This window comes from Pan troglodytes, chromosome 18, assembly GCF_028858775.2.
Source record: "Pan troglodytes isolate AG18354 chromosome 18, NHGRI_mPanTro3-v2.0_pri, whole genome shotgun sequence".
In the NCBI taxonomy this organism is placed as follows: Eukaryota; Metazoa; Chordata; class Mammalia; order Primates; family Hominidae; genus Pan; species Pan troglodytes.
In genome coordinates this window covers 44,218,677-44,239,383 of record NC_072416.2, presented here as the reverse complement: position 1 = coordinate 44,239,383, position 20,707 = coordinate 44,218,677, and the positions used below count along the sequence as shown (strand labels likewise).

General features: G+C 42.2%; 2 long non-coding RNA genes across 2 annotated transcripts in view; one reads left to right on the top strand and one right to left on the bottom strand.

The window, feature by feature from the left end:
* Positions 1–1,999: 1,999 nt before the first annotated feature.
* LOC134808786 (uncharacterized) lies at positions 2,000–2,983 on the bottom strand. The gene is made up of 2 exons (XR_010152524.1): positions 2,539–2,983; positions 2,000–2,323 (listed from the first exon to the last, which is right to left on the bottom strand). It is a non-coding gene; the product is annotated as an uncharacterized LOC134808786 (long non-coding RNA).
* A 401-nt stretch (positions 2,984–3,384) lies between these two features.
* The window catches only part of LOC129137331 (uncharacterized), a 105,516-nt gene continuing 88,193 nt past the window's right edge, over positions 3,385–20,707 (top strand). The window contains exon 1 of the long non-coding RNA XR_010152596.1: positions 3,385–3,522. This is a non-coding gene — a long non-coding RNA (uncharacterized LOC129137331). The remainder of the gene's footprint in view (positions 3,523–20,707) is intronic.

Below are 20,707 nucleotides of genomic sequence, written 5' to 3'. Positions count from 1 at the left end.
ACTAATGGTGAAGTAGCTAGCTGAACTAACACTCTCATAGAGAAAAATAGTGAACCCTGGATAAAATAGTATATATTGTGGGGAAAAGAAAGAGAGATCAGATTGTTACTGTGTCTATGTAGAAAAGGAAGACATAAGAAACTCCATTTTGATCTGTACTAAGAAAAAGTGTTCTGGTTTGAGATGCTGTTAATCTGTAACTTTAGCCCCAACCCTGTGCCCACAGAAACATATGCTGTATTGAATCAAGGTTTCAGGGATTTAGGGCTGTGCAGGATGTGCCTTGTTAACAGTATGTTTGCAGGCAGTATGCTTGGTAAAAGTCATCACCATTCTCCATTCTCAAGTAACCAGGGGCACAATGCACTCTGGAAAGCAGCAGGGTCCTCTGCCCAAGAAGGGTATTGTCCAAGGTTTCCCCCAACCAAGACAGCCTGAGGTATGGCCTCGTGGGAAAGGAAAAACCTTACCATCCCTTAGCTCAACACCTGTAAAAGGTCTGTGCTAAGGAGGAGTAGTGAAAGAGGGAGGCCTCTTTGCAGTTGAGATAAGAGGGAGGCTTCTGTCTCCTGCTCGTCCCTGGGAATGGAATGTCTCTGTGTAAAGCTGACCATTCCCATTCATTCTATTCTGAGATAGGAGAAAACCGCCCTGTGGCTGGAGGTGAGATAGGCTGGCAGCAATACTGTTCTGTTACTCTTTGCTACACTGAGATGTTTGTGTAAAGTGAAACATAAATCTAGCCTACGTGCACATCAGGGCACAATAACTTTCCTTGAACTTTTTCATGATGCATATTCCTTTGCTCACATGTTTTCCTGCTGACCTTCTCCCCACCATCACCCTGTTCTCCTGCTGCACTCCCCTTGCAAAGATAGTAAAAATAGTGATCAGTAAATACTGATGGAACTCAGAGACCACAGAGACCAGAGCCGGTGCGGGTCCTTGCACATTGAGCGCAGGTCCCCTGGACCCACTGTTCTTTCTCTATACTTTGTCTTTGTGTCTTATTTCTTTTCTCAGTCTCTCGTCTCCACCTGATGAGAAATACCCACAGGTGTGGAGGGGCAGGCCCCCTTTACAAAAAACTCCATTTTGATCTTTCTTTTCCCCACATATATCATTTTAGAAACACTTCTATATTGCATACATATATGAGTATATGTATATAAGAACTGAATGAGGATTTCATCTGTGCTCTCCATAGGAGAAATAACTATTGAAGCTAGAATCCAGCCCAATTAACACCCTCTTTAAAAAACAACACTCTTCCAAGGGACACAACAGAAACCAGAGTCTCTATAACTCTTGTACGCAGTCTGTGGTGCACAATTTTTAAATCCATGAGATGTGTGAAGACACATGAGAACATAATACTTACACAAGATAAAAAGCAGGCAGTAGACATCTCCAAGAAGTAACTAGCAGACAAGAATTTGAAGGCAGGTATTGTAACTATGCTCATGGGGGCAAAGGAAAATATTCTCATAAATAAACAGATGTGGAACCTCAGCAGAGAAATGAAAAGTAGCCAAATATAAAAATATAAAGTAAAAACAATAATTTTGAGCTTATCTATAGATCAGAAACAGAAGACAAAGCAATAGAAATTATCTGATGTGAAGATGGAAGTTAAAAAGAAGAAAAAGCTTAAAGAAAATGGACAGAGCATTACAGACCTGTGGAATGACTGAGTCTGACAAAAGGTAAGAGACAGAAAAAATTAAATGGGTACAAAAGTAAATCAACAAAATTTACAGAAAATAAACAGAGCCTTAGAGACCCGTGGAATGATTGAGTCTGAGGAGAGAAGAGAGACAGAAGAATTAGATGGTGTACACAAGTAAATCAACAACGAATACCTGAAGACTTCGAAAAATTGTTCAAAAACCCAAATTTTTATATCCAAAGGTCCACCTCCTGCCCCCTGCAAAAATACAAATAAAACGATGCCCAGGCCATGTTGTGATTTAGGAAACTAGCAGGGCAGGACTTTCAATTTACTTGATATGATTTATCATTTTTATTATTTATAAGAATGGAAATAGGTTCTCCTTAGAGTATTTTTCTTGGAGAAAGTCTGCCATGTGAGGCACAGGTGATAGTTATTAAAGGTGGATGACTTTTCCAGCCTTGTCTTAAATGTTCCATATTTTACTTTAGAAATTATTTATATTTGTTTCTTCCAAAGCCTGCAGTAATATTGATGCTCCAGAAAGATGCCCCACGGAGATTCTGCTCGTGTGTCTGCCCTGCAGGGAGCTGAGGCTGTGCCTATGACAGTTTCAACAGCGTGCAGTCTTGGAGTACTTAATCTGAAAAACTTAATGGAAACATGAATTAAGAGAATGATCACTGTTTAGTTATATCAGCAAACTATTAAAAGTGGTCCAATGGGGCTGTTTTTAAAAAGAAATATTAAAAGATTTTCCAAGGGAGCCCTATTCAGGGCAGAAACGCAGACACTGTCCCTGACCTCACCACACAAATTTCCCTCATGTGCTGGGAGCGACCAAGGGGCGCTCTGGCCCTGCTGACCTGCGTTAATCACGGCCCGGAGGTTCACACTAGGATCCCGAGGCCTGGGAAGCAGCCTGGGTCGGGTCAGAGGAGTGGTGGATGTAGCTCCCAAAGCCCCTTCCTGTGGCTGTTTTCTGACTGAATGTAACAGGGTCAGGTCTTTCCCCTGGGACGTTTTCTCCTCTTTATTGCAGTGGCGGGAGCGTCCCCGTGAGAGGCCCAACCCAGGTGTGGGCCCTGCCACCGGCCAGGGGTCCAAGGGGCGCTCCTGGGGTGAAGGAGGATTTGTGACAACCCAGAGCACAGCGGAAATGGTGGTTTTGAAAAAGCAAACGGCAGGTGACTAGTGACAGGAAGTTTTCATTTCTGGCAGTGAACTGATGGCTTCAGATACTCGCGAGGGGGCTTTTCGAGGGGATCCCAAGAAGCCTGGGAACTGGCGGGTCCGCGGCCATTTGCCAACCTCTCGGGAGGGGTGCACTGCGCATGTGTGAAATGATAGGCCTGGTAGCCCATTCCTAGAGACGCGCTGCCACTGCGCATGTCTGAATGGGCAGGCCCATTACCCTACCCCTAGGGACGGGTGCACTGCGCATGTCTGAAAGGGCAAGCCCGTTACCCCACCCCTAGGGACGGGCTGCACAACGCATGTCTGAAAGAACAGGCTCTTGACCCTACCCCAACGGACGGGGGCATTGCGCATGTATGAAAGGGCGGGACCGCCCCATAGGGACCCCACCCATAGGGACGGGCTGCATTGCGCATGTCTGCAAGGGCGTGGCAAGGGGAGGAATGAGCGGGAAGGGGCGGGGCTGAGTGGACTGGCGGGACGAGAAAAGGGGCGGGGCGTGCCCAATCCGGGCCGAGGAGCGTTACCATGGCAACCGTGCCGCGGAGGCCTTGAGAGGCCACACGCCCTATGTTGGTCTGCGAGAAATCAAACTTCGAACAGGACAAGCCCGAAGCCCGCTTCTCCGGGAGACGGGGTGCCACAACTGCAAGGTAAAACTAGCAGACATAGTTGCACTGTCTCCCCAGGCGGGAGAGATTTGGGAACAGCAAGGCTTCCCTGCCCATGGCCAAAGGGCTCGGCTGCATGGAAGGGCTGGGCAGGGAGCAGAATAGTCTTAAGGCATTGCATTAGTTACAGTGTCTGGTCCGCTCCTCGCAGGTTGGTTGCAGGGCAGAGGGTCTGCAATGTCGGCCTGCTCCGGGCTGGGGGAGCGCGTAGCTCTGGGGGAGGGGCAGGGCGGTGCCCGCCTCGCGGGACATGCTAGGAGTTGCAGTCTCTTCACTGGTTCCCAACGGTGGATGGCGGAGCTGCAGGATGACAACACAGATTGAGGCAGGAGAGGACGCAGGGGCGCATCCCTGGAGGGAGGGGCAGGGTGGTGTAAGCGGCTTCACTTGCAAAGCTTTGCTGGCCATTGATTCCATGCCAAACCGTCGCCAAGGGGACTGAGTCAGGAGAGGAACTTGAGGGGCAGGTCTGGGTTGGGCAGTGAGGAGGGTGTGTTGCTGTGAAGTGCACCCCGCATTTGCCCAAATCGGGAGTGTCTGGTCCTCACTCACCCGCCTTCCGTCTACTCAGCTCGACTTTCTATCCTACCGGCACCCAGGGTCTTTCTACAGCATCGCGCCTCCTCCAGCCCCTGGAGCCGCCAGCTTTCTTAAGTGGCTATGGGAACTAGCCTGAGGTCCCAGACGCTGTCCACTGTGCTGCTGCCCTCCGCTATCTCCAAGCAGAGCGCAAGTTCAGCTGCCTTTGAAAGACACCTACCGCCTGGCCTGGGGATGCACAAGTTCAGAGCTTTGCAGGGAGAGACCATGGGCTGGGGCTTCGCGCAATTGTCACCCTCACCAGTGCCTTTTTTGCAGATGTGGACGTGGAGGCATGAGGGAGGGTAATTATTTGGTTACCAAGGTGCTGCTAAGAGCAGAGGAGAAAACCCCAATTCCCAGCCATGTGTCTGGTGTGACATTTCACCAACCCATTTAAGTGAGCAGGCCCCCAAATACCTACCTAAAATTTTTGATGGTTTAGGCATTTTACACTTAAAATCACTGGCCTCATGTCGACTGAAGCCTAACTGGCCACTGTCTCAAACACACAGATGATGACCTGATCCCTCAGGAATAGATTTGTGGGAGTAACTTTCAACGTATGGAGCACTTGTGTGGGGGAGTCTTTCATACCTGTCAGGTTTCACATCTCTGCTTTGCGTGAAAAGCTCATCATCCACAGCAGTCAGGGATGTGCCCTTACTTGCTGGGGCTGATCTGTTGAAATTTATGTCTAAACAGTGGAAACACCCAGGAGCATTTCTGCTTTCATATAGCCCCTTAATAATTGATGCCCTAAAGTCCTGTGTCTTCAGGGACAGTTCCTTTGATTCCTGCATGGTACCAGCTTTCATGCTGTTAAATCTAATCTGTAAAAAATCTGAGTGTTAATCTCCATGAAAATAAGATCTTGTTCTTTCTCATTTAAATGCCCTTCTTTTTTTTCTCTTTTCTAATGTTCTGAGTAGGATTTCCAGTACTGTGTTGAAAGAAGTAGTGAGAGTGGGCATCTTTATCTTAAAATAAATCTTAGAAAAAAAGATTCCAACATTTCACCATTTTCTATAGTGTTAGCTATGGGCTTGTCCTATAGTTAATAAAGAATGTATTTCTTTATCATGAGGTATATTCTTTCTGTATACCTAATTCCTTATACATTTTATTAGAAATGGATTTTAAATTTTGTCAAAATAATTTTAGGCATGCATAAAAATGTCATGATTTTTAATCTTTTTATTGTATAAATAAAGTGTATGGCATTTATTAATTTCCACATACTAAAAATATTCTTACATCCCAGGAATAAATCCAACTTGATCATAATACATGATGCTTTTAAAGTGCTTTTGAATTTCATTTGCGTCTTTGTGGATGATTTTGCATCTATGTTCATTGGGGATATTGGCCTTTAATTTTTTTTCTTTTAATGTCCGTCTCTGGCTTTGGTATCAGGGTAATGCTGGCTTCATAAAATGAGTTTGGCAGTATTCCTTTTTCTTCAATTTTTTCAAAGATTTGATTCTTTTTAAATGTTTGGTAAAATTCAGCAGCAATCAGATCTAAACTTCTTACTCATTACTGATCTATTCATACTTTCTATTTTTAATGGTTCAGTCTTGGTAGGTTGTACATGTCTAGAAATTTATTCATGTCTTCTACTTTATCCAATTTGTTGGGATATAATTGTACATAGGAGTGTATGTACATAGTAGTCTTATAACCTTTTGTATTTCTGTTTTACCAGTTGTGTTGTCTTCCCTTTTATTCTGATTTTATTTATTTGAGCATTTTTTTCTTAGTCTAGCTAAAGATATGTCAGTTTTGTGATTCCAAAAATCTCTTACATTTTTCCTACATTTTCTGTTGTTTTTCTAGTCTCCATTATATTTATTTCTGCTCTAATTTTTTTTATTATTAATTTCATCACCTGGTAACTTTGGGATAATTTCTTTCTCTTCTAGTTTCTTGAGTTATATCATTATTTGTTTTTTTGTGATCTGTCTTCTCTTCAGATGAAGGTGTATACTGCCACTCAATCTCACTGGGATTGGCACCCATATGCACTATGGTCATTTTGCTTGAGTCCATCAAACTTCTGATCCTAAGATTGCACCTCTGGCATACTGGTAAGCAGCAGTGCTAAAAGCCCACACGATGAGTAGGGGTTTTACAGTGAGAGAATTACCCACATGTTTTGGGAGGGACTAATATCAAATGCTCTTTTTCCTTTTTATTACTCATCAGTGCCTAAACCATAAGTCACAAGGAAGGTGCACCTCATCATGAGAATGCATGTGACAGCAGCAAAGGAAGCAGCAGCTCAGAAAAGACAAGGCCACTGTTCTTGCTTGCATGACAGTAGCACTTGTTAGGGCAACTGAGTGACATGCATAATTCTCTCCAAAGTAAAAGTCCCTTTTGTTTCTGCAGTTTTACAAAAGACCATCCCTGGGCCTACCCTGAGAGTGTGGAATAATAAATAATGTTCAGATGACTACCCACACATTTAGTAATGATAACCAGATCAGATGAAGTGACCACAGGTTTATAGCCAGACTCTTGGTAATCAGGACTGAACTGCAGACTGATTAAGGTGCTGTGTTTTCACTGCCTTGACAGGCAAGTGTCTTGCAAACTGCCTGCCAAACACAGGCTAAACATGATGACCCATCATGCTGGAGCACAGTCAATTGACCATTTATGTCTAGGTGATGAGTGTGCTTTAGTGTGGGTAGGGAAGGCAACTCATGATAAAGGCCACAAACTTCTATTTAGACCAAAGCAAAAATCCAGCAGCAACTGGTGGTTCTGACTGAGGTGACTTTTAATGTATCGTGAAACCAGTAGGCCAAAAGCAGTTAAAGTTGAGCAGATGTCCTCAGTCATGGGTGGTTAATCCAGTTAGTGTGGTGAATTGTTTGATTAGCCTCTCCTTTACCCCATTGGCGAGGGAGAAATGACCACTCTAGGGCTACTGGAACAATTAAAACCATGGCATCAATCATTGGACAGATGAGACTGACAGCAGTTATTCATTACATATAATCATGGAAGGAGGAAAGTATGTAAGGTAAACACATCCACACAGGGATTGCACTTGGGAGCAGAGAGAAGAAACAGGAGGTGTCGGGAAAGGCTTTGTAGTATCAAGAGGGTGAGATGCTCCTGGTTTCTACAGGATGTTGTTATTGATTGGTCTGAATAATTCTGTGATCTTGGGGGAAACTGAAACACATTGTACCACCAACTGCTAAGACTGCAGTAACATATTCTAATAGTGTAATGCTGTAATGTATTATTTACTATAATACTAATTACAGTATGTTCTCACTTTGTTGATAGATTCTTGGAAACTGTGACTTTTTATTACTATATAAATGAAACCAAACTTACCATTGGCTAATGATATAAACAAGAGTTACTTTCCTATGATATATAGTTTTTTATTTCACTTAAAATCAGTTTCCAAAAACCTATCAATGACATTAAGTGAGCACTTACTGAACTTCTGTTTTAGTGATGTGTAATAGAAAGTAGCTATATAAAATATACTATTCATGCACAAAACTGTACTTTGTGCTACACATTACAGTCATGAAACACAAAACAATGTTCTAGAAATGGACAGACCATATATATTACGTTGTTTTGTTGTAAGTAGGTAAATGTAAACCTACCTTTAAAGGCCAAAAGAGTTGAGAGGTTGAAGAAAGAGGCTGACAAATCAAGTTTCTTAGGAGGAAATATTTAAGAGGGACTTATGAATAGAAGCTATGTATCAGATGGATGAAGATGGTGGATCCCCGCACTGTTACCAACCCTCCCCCCAAAACCCAGACACTTATCCCAGGAAAGGGATGTGAAGGACAATTGAAATCACTATATGAATTTGCCTAAGGTTTGGATTTATTCTAAGTACTTGTTCACAATAAATTCAAGGTTGTTTTGACTTAAGAGTAGAGCTTACAGAAACAGTAGGTTTCAATATATAACAAAGGTACTTGAACCCCCCGCCACAAAAAACATTAGAAGTACCTGTGTTATAATTTTAATTTTTTTTCAGTAATTTAAAATCTTAAAATCTTGTTATGTTAAATTAAGTAATCTTAAGTTTCTCACTAAAAATTAACATTGCTAAGCATTAAAATAATAGTTTTAAGGGCCAGGCGCGGTGGCTCACGCCTGTAATCCCAGCACTTTGGGAGGCCGAGGCAGGGGATCATGAGATCAGGAGATGGAGACCATCCTGGCCAGCACGGTGAAACCCCGTCTCTACTAAAAAATACAAAAAATTAGATGGGTGTGGTGGCAGGCGCCTGTAGTCCCAGCTACTCAGGAGGCTGAGGCAGGAGAATGGCATGAACCCGGGTGGCAGAGCTTGCAGTGAGCCAAGATCGCGCCACTGCATTCCAGCCTGGGCGACAGAGCGAGACTCTGTCTCAAAAAAAAAAAAGTTTTAAGAAAGTTTTTACCCCAGCACCAGTGATTGGATAATAGAGCTCCAGGCCCCACCTCTTTGGGGTGAAAAGTTCCAAGCTGCAGCCCTTTTCAGGCAGGCCTTCCTCCTTATTCTGAAGCCTGGCCCTCACTGTAGGACATTTGCATTTAACCTTGTATATAACATTATTTTTATTTATAAATTATATGTATGTGGCCAGGAGTTCAAGAGCAGCGTGTACAACATACACACTGGGAAGGGTATGTATGTTGTACAATAAAATGAAAAAAATTAGCCAGGCATTGTCGTGCATGTCTGTGGTCCCAGCTACTTCATGACCAAATGGAACTATTTCACAAATGCAATGTTGACCAATCCAATAATCAATGCATTAAACAAAGTGATAGGATAAAGGAAAGTAACAGAAACATCCCTTCAACAGCCACAGAGAACATTTGACCAATCCAATATTCATTCACAATTAATCACCCTGGAAAGGAGGAGTACAAGCACATTTCCTAGATCTGCTAAAGGGCATCAGTGAAAAACTTACGGTTAACCCCATAATAATAAAATACTGGTTGTGTCTTGACATTTGAAAACGAGACAAAAATATTAACATCCAAAGAAATTACATAAGAAAAATAAAATTATCCATGTGGGAAAATAAGAGGTTAGAATTCTCTATCATTGCAGATGACATAACGTGAATATAAAAGTTTATAAGAAATTCATTAAAACCCACTACAACCAATAAATGAGTTGAGCAAGGTAACAAGATACAAAATCAATATACAAAGTTCAATTGTACTTTTATGTACTAGCAATGATCAACCTGAAAATAAAATTAAGAAAACAATTCCATTCGTATATATATGAAAAAGAAAGAAATATTTAGGAGTAGATTTAATCAAGTGCAATTTTACAGTAAAAAGAAAAACTTTGCTAAAATAGATTTTTTTAAAAAGTGAAAAAAATTGGCACCGATGCTCATTTAGTTAATCTTATTCCATTATTTAGTGTATCCATTTAAACTCCACACAAAAAAATAAAATGTATTTTGGCATTATTTTTAGAGTAATAAATACAGCTTGGCAGAAAACTCATAAATATAAAAGGAACTAATTCTACATGTCCAGAATGGCCTATCCTAATTTTTCTGTTTTACATATACTATAAATCAAATAGATTTTGTTCCATATTGTGAAGCACAAATTCAAAGTTTTCTTTTTTTTTTTTTTTTGAGACAGAGTCTCCCTCTGTCACCCAGGCTGGAGTGCAGTGGCGCCATCTCGGCTCACTGCAAGCTCCGCCTCCCAGATTCATGCCATTCTCCTGTCTCAGCCTCCCAAGTAGATGGGACTACAGGCGCCAGCCACCACCCCCGGCTAATTTTTTGTATTTTCAGTAGAGACAGGGTTTCACTGTGTTAGCCAGGATGGTCTCAATCTCCTGACCTCATGATCCGCCCACCTTGGCCTCCTAAAGTGCTGGGATTACAGGCGTGAGCCACCGTGCCCGGCCTCATGTAATCTTACTTTAGGAGAAACCGCCTCTAACTTTAGGCATTTGCTCATAGCAGGTGCTAAATGAACCAATGCCAAATTAGCATTGTTTTTAGGGTAATAAATCTGCATATCTACAGTGAGAACTCACTGTAGAGGATTTTGTCTTCTGACCAATGACATGATTCTATCTTTCATGGGCTACTCCAGAACTTCTATAATGATGGTAGAGTTCAGTGAAGTGGAGCCTCAGGCCTGCCATCCCCATGCTTCTGGCAAGCAGCAGCATCTCCCCTGAGCATGGTGGCATAGAGCATGCCATTAAAACCACCTTGCTGCTGTTCATCTCCACATACTAAGTTGCTGTACACTTTGCAGTGGAATTCCACCTTGCTGCGTCTGGTTGGCCAGAAGCCCTGCAGATAGAATGGGATGGTCAGGAGAGCACATTGAGAGAATAGATGGGAGCTTAGAGGCTGCCCACCTTGCTGTCCCCTGCCCATGGGTCACAGCCCTCACCCAGCTGTCCAGCTTGTATGTCTGCTGAAGGCTGCTGAACTTGTTCTCCATCACAGAGGTGGTGTGACAGCAGTCTGAGGGCACCACACTCCATGACTGGGCTCTACTGCTGGTGCTGTGGGAAGGCAGGTGACCCAAAGACAGGTCCTGCCTTCCACATCCAGGCCACACTTCCACCAACTTCCAGGCCCACCTCGATATTCTGATGTGATGCTCTTTTCAGAGCTCTTCTTATTGCCTGAGACAATTTTATATTATTATATCATAAATATAAAAATATGATATTATGACATCACAATATTATGATATCATAATTCATATGTATTTATAACATCACAATGTATTATGACATCATAATCTGTATTATGACACCATTGTCTATTATGATGTCATAATTTCCATGTATTGTGACATCACAATATATTATGACTCCATAATGTGCATGTATTAAAACATCACAATATATTACGATAGCATAATGCATAGGGATTATGACATCACACCATATTACAACATCATAATTTGTATGTGTTATGACATCACAATATATCATGACATCATAATTTATATGTATTATGATGAATTCATACATATTACATAATTTGCATGTAATACGATGTATTACAAATTATTATGTAATTCGTATGTATTACATATGTGTTAGATTGCTCTGGATGTCCTGGGCTCTAGGGGGCAGGCGGCAGGTGGGAGGAGACACCCAGGTTGCAGAGGGAGTGATTGGGGCACAGGGCCCTGGGGTTCCAGGAGCAGTAAAGAGGCCAGGACTGGCCTGTGGGGACTTAGATGTTGGCTCTGGGTGAGGTTGTTACCGCAGATGTGAGCACACCAGTGCTCATGGGCTCAGGTGGCTGTTGTGCAGAAGATGGACAGAGGGGTTAAGGTACCAGGAGACAAAAGCTATAGCCCAGCAGGAGGGGAGGGTGGCTGTGGGGGCAGTAAAAGGGGTGCCAACAGCAGTTTTGGTGGATGGGCAGTGGGTGTGAGAGAGCAGGCAGGGGGATAATGCCCAGGCATTCTGGCCTGGAACAGTGGCAGGTGGACTATGCCCAGCTGCGGAGGAGTCTGTCAGGGAGATAGGGCTTCTGATTTCAGAGGAGACCAGAGGTGTGCTCATGCAGATGAGGGTCCTCATGGGATGGACATGGAAGGGGCAGCTACAACCTGGGGACAAATGGTGGTGGGCTGAGCCCCTGGGACTTCTGGAGTGAGCAGGCAAGAACGTGAGGAGGAGCCAGGCAGGGAGCCAGAGGCAGAGGGTAAAGAGTGAAGTAGAGCCCAGGAAAGGGGCAGATCCAGCAAGCAGATGAAAATTTCCCCTCACCTGCCCCGTTGGCCTCTGTCCCTGCCCACACGCCCTAGTGCCCTCACCCTGAGTCTATGCTTGTCTCTGCCTACCTGGCCATCCCAGACAGGTGTGGGGTAACTGTGAGGGTAACTGAAGGGCCACTTTCAGAAGGCACAGTCTAGAAGCGAACAGCATTGAGTCACTGTCATCTCCCAGTCCTGGGAAGAGCATCTGCCACAACCCGCGGAGCTGTCTTCATCACCAATGGGTCGCCTTCCCCACCCCTGGAGGTCCAGAGGACAGCTCAGAGCTGTGATTGGTGCCTCTTCCCAGTGTCTCTCTACACTGCTCCTGCCTGCGCCTCAGCATCCTCCTCTGAGAGGTGGGCCTGTCGCTGCACGTGAATGGCGAGCAGGTCACTGTGGGGAAGGGGCTCCTCCTTCCTCTTTCCTGGGCTCCTGGTGCCTGTCTCCTGGGGGTATGGCAATCCAGCCTACCCATGAGTCCAGGCAAAAAGGCAGTCCTACTCCAGCCCCCAGAAAGAAGAAAAACTAGTTGAGCTTTCGGGGGAGGAATGGTGAAAGCCTGCACACTAGGACAAAAAGGAGTTGAGGCCTCCAGGAGGCCAGGCTTACTGGTGCCTGCTGGGCCCTGGAGCTGTGCAGGAGGTGGCTTAGGGACTCAGAGACTTGTGGGCCAAGGCTTTTCAGCTGCTTCTGAGGCTCCCAGCTCTGCAAGGGGCTGGGTTTCCCCTCCTGGTAAAGTGCTCTCACTGCCTGTCCTGGCTTGTTCACTTAGCTGGGCTACCTGCTGGGCCACCTTCCTCATGGGCCCTCCCATTGTGCCTCCCTGGGTGGGTGGGGGCTCCCCTGTAGAGATTCCCTTATTTCCCGATGCTTTCAGTCCAGGAAGAAGCACCCCAACTTCTCAGCAGGAGTAGCCACTTGGGGGAAGCAGAGGGAATGGGATGGGACACTTGGCCCAGCTCTGAGCATGACTGGATGGGAACATTGTGTTGTAGCTCCTGGGAGCCTCATGCAGTGCAGGAAGAGGTCCTTCAAAGGCCAACACTCTACCTACACAGAAGGGAAAACTGAGGCTGGGGGTGGGCAGGGCGACCTTGAATTGGGGGTCTGGTCAGATGGGTCTCTGCTCCTCACCTCAGCTATGGCCTTCATGCACACTTCCATCAGGAGAGGCGCCTTACTGGACTTGGCCCCAGTGGATGGACAGGAAACTTCCAGCCATGGTGGCCACCCAAACCAACTTTCACTGCCTGGCTCCTGGCAACCCCACCCTCTCCATCTTCTGGCTCCCATTTATCTGCTTTTTTATTTTTAGGAAATTGTGGGCATCAGCTCAGGATAGGCAGCAGGAGCCACCACTCAAATTTCTGGTCTCCTTTAATTAGTTCTGTGAGAGGAGATTCTAGGGTGAGGGCAAACCTGGATGAGGCCTTAGAAGAGGGTGGATTCAGGCAGGGCTGCAACAGAAAGTGAGCCTCGTGCATCCGATGTCTGTGATGGTGGAGTATTTCCAGCTCTGTTTTTCCTAAGCCTGCCTAATAGAAACTTGACTCCTTGAGTTTGTATAATTTTTAATCTATTTTAGCCATTTTCCTATCAATTTTTATAACACACAATAACAAGGAATTTAACCAAAACTCTTAGCGTTTTTTAGGAAAATTATATGAGAATCTAAAAAGTTTATTTTTACTAAGGTAAAAGAAATAGGAATAATTCAACAACAGCAATAATTCTTCTGTCCATGAGTAGCCCTTTAGTTAGTGACATCGGAACTCACAACAACAGTCTATGGGAAGTGGAACAAATGCAGCTAAAATCCCCTGTACACCTCCCTTCTTTCTTCTGATCACAGAATGTTGAATTCAATTTGCTCTAGAATGAAAGTATCTGGACAGTATAAACCATACATGTTTCATCTGTTTTTCTGATTGTCATATGATAGAGTTTAGATGTTTGTTCCAAATCTCATATTGAATTTTAATCCCTAATGTTACAGTTGGGGCCTGATGGGAGGTGTTTGAATCATGGGGATGGATTTCTCATGGCTGCGTGCTGTCCATGTCATGGTGAGTACTCGTGAGATCTGGTGGTTTAAAAGTATGTTGTATCCCTCCCCCATCTTTCTTGTTTCCACTCCTACCATGTGAGATGCCTGCTTCAATTTCATCTTTCACCATGATTGTAAGCCAGTTCATGGACCCCTTCCAAACCTGCAGAATCACATCACTAAGAGAGAGGCCTGGAATCAGAAATGATTTGTATGTACATTGAAACTGCACAGGCAATGCTTCTCTAAGTGGCTGTCAGCCTAGGCTTCCAACCGTAGTCACATTGACCACTTTAAAGACATACCATCACCTGTGCCCTCCCCACAGATACTGTCTGTTGATCTTGGTGGGACCATCCATATGGTTTAAATTAGGAAGTCAAATTGTCCCTTTTTGATGATTACATAATATTGTATACAGAAAAATCTAAAGATCACCAAAAACTTTTAGATTTGTTAAATGAATTTAATAATGTTGCAGGACATGAAAATCAATGCACAAAAATTAGTAGTATTTTTATATACTAATAATTATCAAGCTGAGAACCTAATTAAAAAGTCAATTTCTTTTTACAATAGCTACAAAAAAGGTTAAAATACCTAGAAATACAATTAATCAAATAGGTGAAAGATCTCTGTAAGGAAAACTACAAAACACTGATGAAATAAATTGTATAAGACACAGACAATGAGAAAAACATCCGTGTTCATGGACTGGAAGAATTATTATCATTAAAATGACCATAGTGCCTCAAACAATCTACATATTAAATGTAATTCCTACCAAAATGCCAATTGTTTTTATAGAATTGGAACAAAATTTAAATTCATATGGAACCATAGAAAAGCCTAAATAGCCAAAGCAAATTTAAGCAAAGACAACATACATTACCTGACTCAGAATTATACCGGAAGGCTTTAATAACCAAAACAGCATGGTACTGATATAAATAGATACATAGATCAATGGAACAGAATAGAGAACCTAGAAATAAAGCCACATACCTACACACAACTGATCTCTTACAAAGTCAACAAAAACATACACGGGAAAATGACATTCTAATCAACATATTGTGCTAGAAAAATTATATTAGTATATGCAGAAGCATGAAATGGAATCCCTAACCCTCACCATATACAAAAATCAACTCAATATGGATTAGAAGACTAAAATGTAAGACCTGAAATGATAACAATTTTAGAAGAAACCCTATGATAAACTCAGCTGGACATTGGCATGAACAAATAATTCATGACTAAGATCTCAAAAGCAGATGCAACAATAACAAAAATATATAAATGGAAACATAGACCAATGGGCCCATGAAAGAGGAAGGAGGCAGCCCCTTCCCCACAGTGATTTAATTAAACTAAAAAGCTCCTGAAAAGAAGCTTTATTTAACAGGTGACCAGACAACCTATGGAATACGAAAAATATTTGCGAACTATGCATGTAACAAAGAACTAATATCCAGAATATACAAGGAAATCAAACATCTCAACAAGAATAAAACAAGTAACCTCATTAAAAAGCAGTCAAATAATGGGAACATATATTTTTCAAAAAGAAGAAAACAATAGCCAATAAGCATGTAAGAAATGCTCAACATTGCCAATGATCAGAGAAATGCCAATTAAAAACCATTTTACATCATTCATAATGGCTAATTATTTAAAAAGAAGAAAAATGACATATACTGGCAAGGATACAGAGAAAAGAGAATACTTATACATTGTGTGTGAGAATGTAAATTTCTACAAACTCTATGGAAAACGGTATGGAGATTTCTCAAAAAACTAAAAACAGAACTTCCATTTGATCCAGCATTCTCACTACTGGGTATCTACCCAAAGGAAAATAAATCATTACATAAAGAAGATAGCCACACCCATATATTTATTACAGCACTATTCACAATAGCAAAGATAGGGAGTCAATTTAAATTTATCAATCAATGATTGAATAAAGAAAATTTGCTATACATTTATACCATGGAATACTACTCAGCCATAAAGAAAAATAAAATCATGTCTTTTGCAGCAACATGAATGGAACTGGAGGCCATTACTGTAAGTGAAATAACACAGAAACAGAAAAAATACTAAATTTTCTCACTTATATGTGGGAGCTCAAAAATGCATACACTTGGATATAGAGACTGGAAAAATAAACACTGGAGACTCAGAAAGATGAAAGGTTGGTAGAGGGTTTAGGAATGACAAAATACCTCATTGGGACAATGAGCACTGTTCAGATGATTGTTACACCGAAAGACCCTACTTCACCACTATGCAACATATCCATGTAATGAAACTGCATTTGTAATTAATAAAGAGAAAAAAAACTGACTGTTATCAAGAGGGCAGAGTGAATTGACCTCATAATTTTCATTAGTATTTAGGCAGAAAAATAATTATACAAAATAAATAAAGTATACATATATATAGAATTCTCTTAATTCTCTTACATTTATATATATATATATATATATATATATATATATATATATATATATAGTTCTTTTTTTTTTTTTTTTGAGCCAAAGTCTCGCTTTGTTTCCCAGGCTGGAGTACAGTGGTGTGATTTCGGCTCACTGCAACCTCTGGTTACCAGGTTCAAGCAATTCTCCTGCCTCAGCCTCCTGAGTAGCTGGGATTACAAGTGCCCACCACCATGCCAGGCTAATTTTTGTATTTTTAGTAGAGACAGGGTTTCACCATGTTGGCCAGGCTGGTCTCGAACTCCACCTTCCTCAGCCTCCCAAAGTGCTGGGATTACAGGCATGAGCCACCATGCCCAGGCAATAATATTGTATTTTAAGAATGGTATAAAGAGATAATTTGATGAATTAGAGTAGTTAGTACTTATCACAGAGAATATGCAAGGCAAGATTCTAAGCCATTAGACATTTGTAGACAGAATATTTAGCAGTGTAAAATAAATAACAGGAAGATTCACTGGCAATGACAAATTGACATATTTTAATCATATTAGATGATATTAAAACCATTATAAAATTTACTGTTTTGTTTCATAATAAAGGGTCATAATGTTAAATAATTTCATTAAAAAGTTTGACTAATTAGGCATATAGATAAATGGGCAGCATGTTGACCAGTAAACAGAGAATACACATTATTTTCAAACACCAAACAAAATTATTTTGTATTTATTTATTTTTGGTGGGGGGAGCGATTTATTAGCTGGGGATATAGTGGGGTCCTCTCCCTGGGATGTGGGGTCTTCCGCTGGTCACACCCGGCAGTGGTCCAGGAGGCGCCATGCAATTCAGTGCTGGGCTCAGGTGGGGGCCGGGCCTTGGAGAAGGTGAACTGTGCAGGGTAGCAGTAGCTGTGGGGCTGTCGCTGCCCACTGCGCCCTGGTGCACTGGGTCCCTGGTGCTCCTCAGGCTCCCGCCGAACCTGCGTCTCTATAAGGCAGTGGCCATCTAGCCTAGAACCTTATCCTAAGAGCCCAGTTTGACGCAGGCCAGGCATTTCCGCTTACTCCCCCTAGGTTGGACTTTGCGCTCAGATTGCATCCAGTCCACCTTCTGGCCGCTTGTATGCCTGAGCTTAAATTACAGCCTCACAAATGTTCCAGCTGGGAAGGCCGTGTCCATGGTGCCGTACACACTGGTCTCCCAGAAGGCCACTGCACAGGCAGGTGGATTCCTCCAGGGTCACCTGCAGGCCCTGGCGCTGGGCCCCATGAGCTCGGCCCTGCCTGAGCCCCTCTTGCCCACCCCCGGGGCTAGCGGGATCCGCAGCCCTCGCTTCCTTCCGCTGTCACCCAGGCCCTGCGAAGCGGGTATGCGCCCCTCAGCTTTCGGAGCCCCGGGGAGCCGCCTCCTCCCCTTTCCTGCCCCTGGGGCCCATGGCCGCAGAACGCCGGGCAGAGGCGAAGAAACAGGGAAATGTCCCTTTCTCCAAATTGACCTTGGGGTCCGCCTGGTCCTCTCCACTCCCTCCCACCCTGCCCACACTGGGCCCCTGCCCAGGCCGGGAAGCAGTCCTGTTGCCCACTCCCACCCTTCACCACTTTTCCGGCTCATTCTCTCTTTCCACTGGGTTTCCAACAGGACACTCTTTCCTCCCTACTGTTCCCGGAGACCCTCTGTGCTTCTCTTGATCAGCCTCCTCCCTGACCGCTTCTCTGTCCCCATCCTGAATCTCTGGGCTCCCACAAGGTGCCGTCCATCCCGGGGCCCAGGCAAAACCGACAAAATTATTTCAAATGGGAACATTTGAATTCCACTGAATTCATGTCAGCATAAACCCTTCTGGTCAGATTTTAAAGAATTACGAAATGATAATAGCAACTATCAATTTGAAGTGTAACCAGGGTTAAGAATACCCATCATTTTACCACCACCACCAAGGAAACCCTGTTAGAGCTAACAAACTAGTACAGTAAAATTGCAGCATACAATATTAACATGAAAGTCAGTTGTATTTTGATACAGTAACAACAAAATACCTGAAAAAGGAAGAAAACAATTCCGTTTACAATATTATCAAATAGAATGAAATACTTAGTTCATTAAATAGAATGAGTTTAACCAAGAAAATTAAAGATCTGCATACTGAAAACTATAAAATGTTGATGAAAGAAATTGAAGAATACAAAATGAGAACTATATCCTGTGTTCATGGATTCTAAAAAATAATATTGTTAAAAATCTATAGTGCACAAAGTCATCTACAGAGTTAAAGAAATTTCTATCAAAATTTTAATGCCATTAAAATAAATGTAGAACAAACAATTGTAAAATTAGTATGGAGCCACAAAAGACGCCAAATAGCCAAATACTGAGAACAAAAAGGCTGAAAGCCTCAAACTTCCTGATTTCAAACTATATTACAAAGCTATAGTCATTAAAATAAAATAGTGTAGTATCTACATAAGAACCAGTGGAACAGAATAGAGGACCCAGAAATAAATGCACGCATATACAATCAACTGATCCCACAGAATTAGGAGAAGATAGGCACATCAAGAAATGGTGTAGAAAAAACTAGATATGCGCACACAAAAAGTGAACCCTTCTCTTATATAATTAGAAAAAATAAGCTTAAAATAAATTAAATACTTAAACATAAGAACTGAAATTATGAATCCTCTAAAAAAATAGAGAAAAAGCTCCTTGACACTGGTCATGGCAATGATGTTTTGGATTCTACACAAAGAACACAAGCAACAAAAGCAAAAATAAAAAAGTGGTACTATATCAAAGCAAGAAGTTACTGCATGGTAAAAGAAAAAATCAACAAAATACAAAGACAATATATGGGATGGGAGAAAATATTTGTAAACCATATTAGGATAATAAGTTACTATTCAAAAAATATATAATACTAATCAATACAAAAAAACCAGCAGAACAAAAAATCCATTTCCTTGATTAATTGGGCAAAATATCAATTTTTTCCAAAGACATAGAAATGGCCAGCAAGTATATAAAAAGTATATATAAAAATCTCAACATCACTAATTCTCGGAGTAATTAAAATCAAAATCACAATGAGATATCACCTTATCATTGTGTTAGGAGAGCTATTATCAAAAAGTCAAAAGAACAAAGTGTTAGGGTGCACAGAAAGGAGAATATTTGCACACAGTTGCTGAGCATATTCATTGGTGCAGCCATTATACAAAAAAAAAAGAAAGAAAAAAACAGTATGGAGTTTCCTTAAAATTTTTAAACTAGAAGTACCATTAATCTCAATTTGGAGTATATTGCCAATGGACATAAAATAAGCATAGCCAAGGGTATCTGCACTTCTCTGATACAAATAAATGGATAAACTGTAAGAGAGAGAATTTCAGCCTTAATAAGGAATGAAATTCTTTCATTTACAACAATATTGATATACCTGAAGACATTATGCTAAGTGACATAAGTGAAATACAGAAAGACAAATACTGCATGATCTCATTTGTATGTGGAATATTTAAAAAAAGAAAAAAACAGAGAACAAGGGTAGTTACCATGGGCTAGGAAGTGGGGAAAACTGGGGAGATATCCATCAAAGGGTGCATACCTTCAGTTATATAATGAAAAACTGCCGGGGACCTAATGTGCAGAATGGTGACTGTAGTTAATAATAATGTGTAGTTGAAATTTATTACTAAAGTAGATCTCAGATGCGTTCACCACACACACTGAAATGTATAAAGTAACTATGTGAGGGGATAGATATGTTAACCAGCTTCATTGAGATAATTTAAAGATGTATACACATCTCAAAGCACTCTATTATACACCCTAAATAGATACACTTTTAAATATGTAAATCATAGTTCAATAAATGTGGAAAAAATTAAGAGTAATCAGCAGGTCATATCTAGCCACATGTAAACTTTATTTAAAACTCTCTTGGCCACTGTTTCTGGCTCAACCCGAGAACTTCTGGACCACTTCTGGCCCCTTGACTTCGACGCTCCTCCTGCTGTTCCTGTAGCTGGGGAAGATATAATAGTTCCCATGGGTGGCCAGGTGTGATGGCTTATGCCTGTAAATCCCAGCACTTTGGGAGGCCAAGATGGGCAGATCACCTGAGGTCAGGAGTTCAAGACCAGCCAGGACAACATGGTGAAACCCCATCTCTACTAAAAATACAAAAATTAGCTGGGCCTGGTGGCGTGAACCTGTAATCTCAGCTACTCAGGAGGCTGAGGCAGGAGAATCACTTGAACCCGGGAGTCAGAGGTTGCAGTGAGCCAAGATTGCACCACTGCACTCCAGCCCAGGCAACAGAGTGAGACTCCGACTTAAA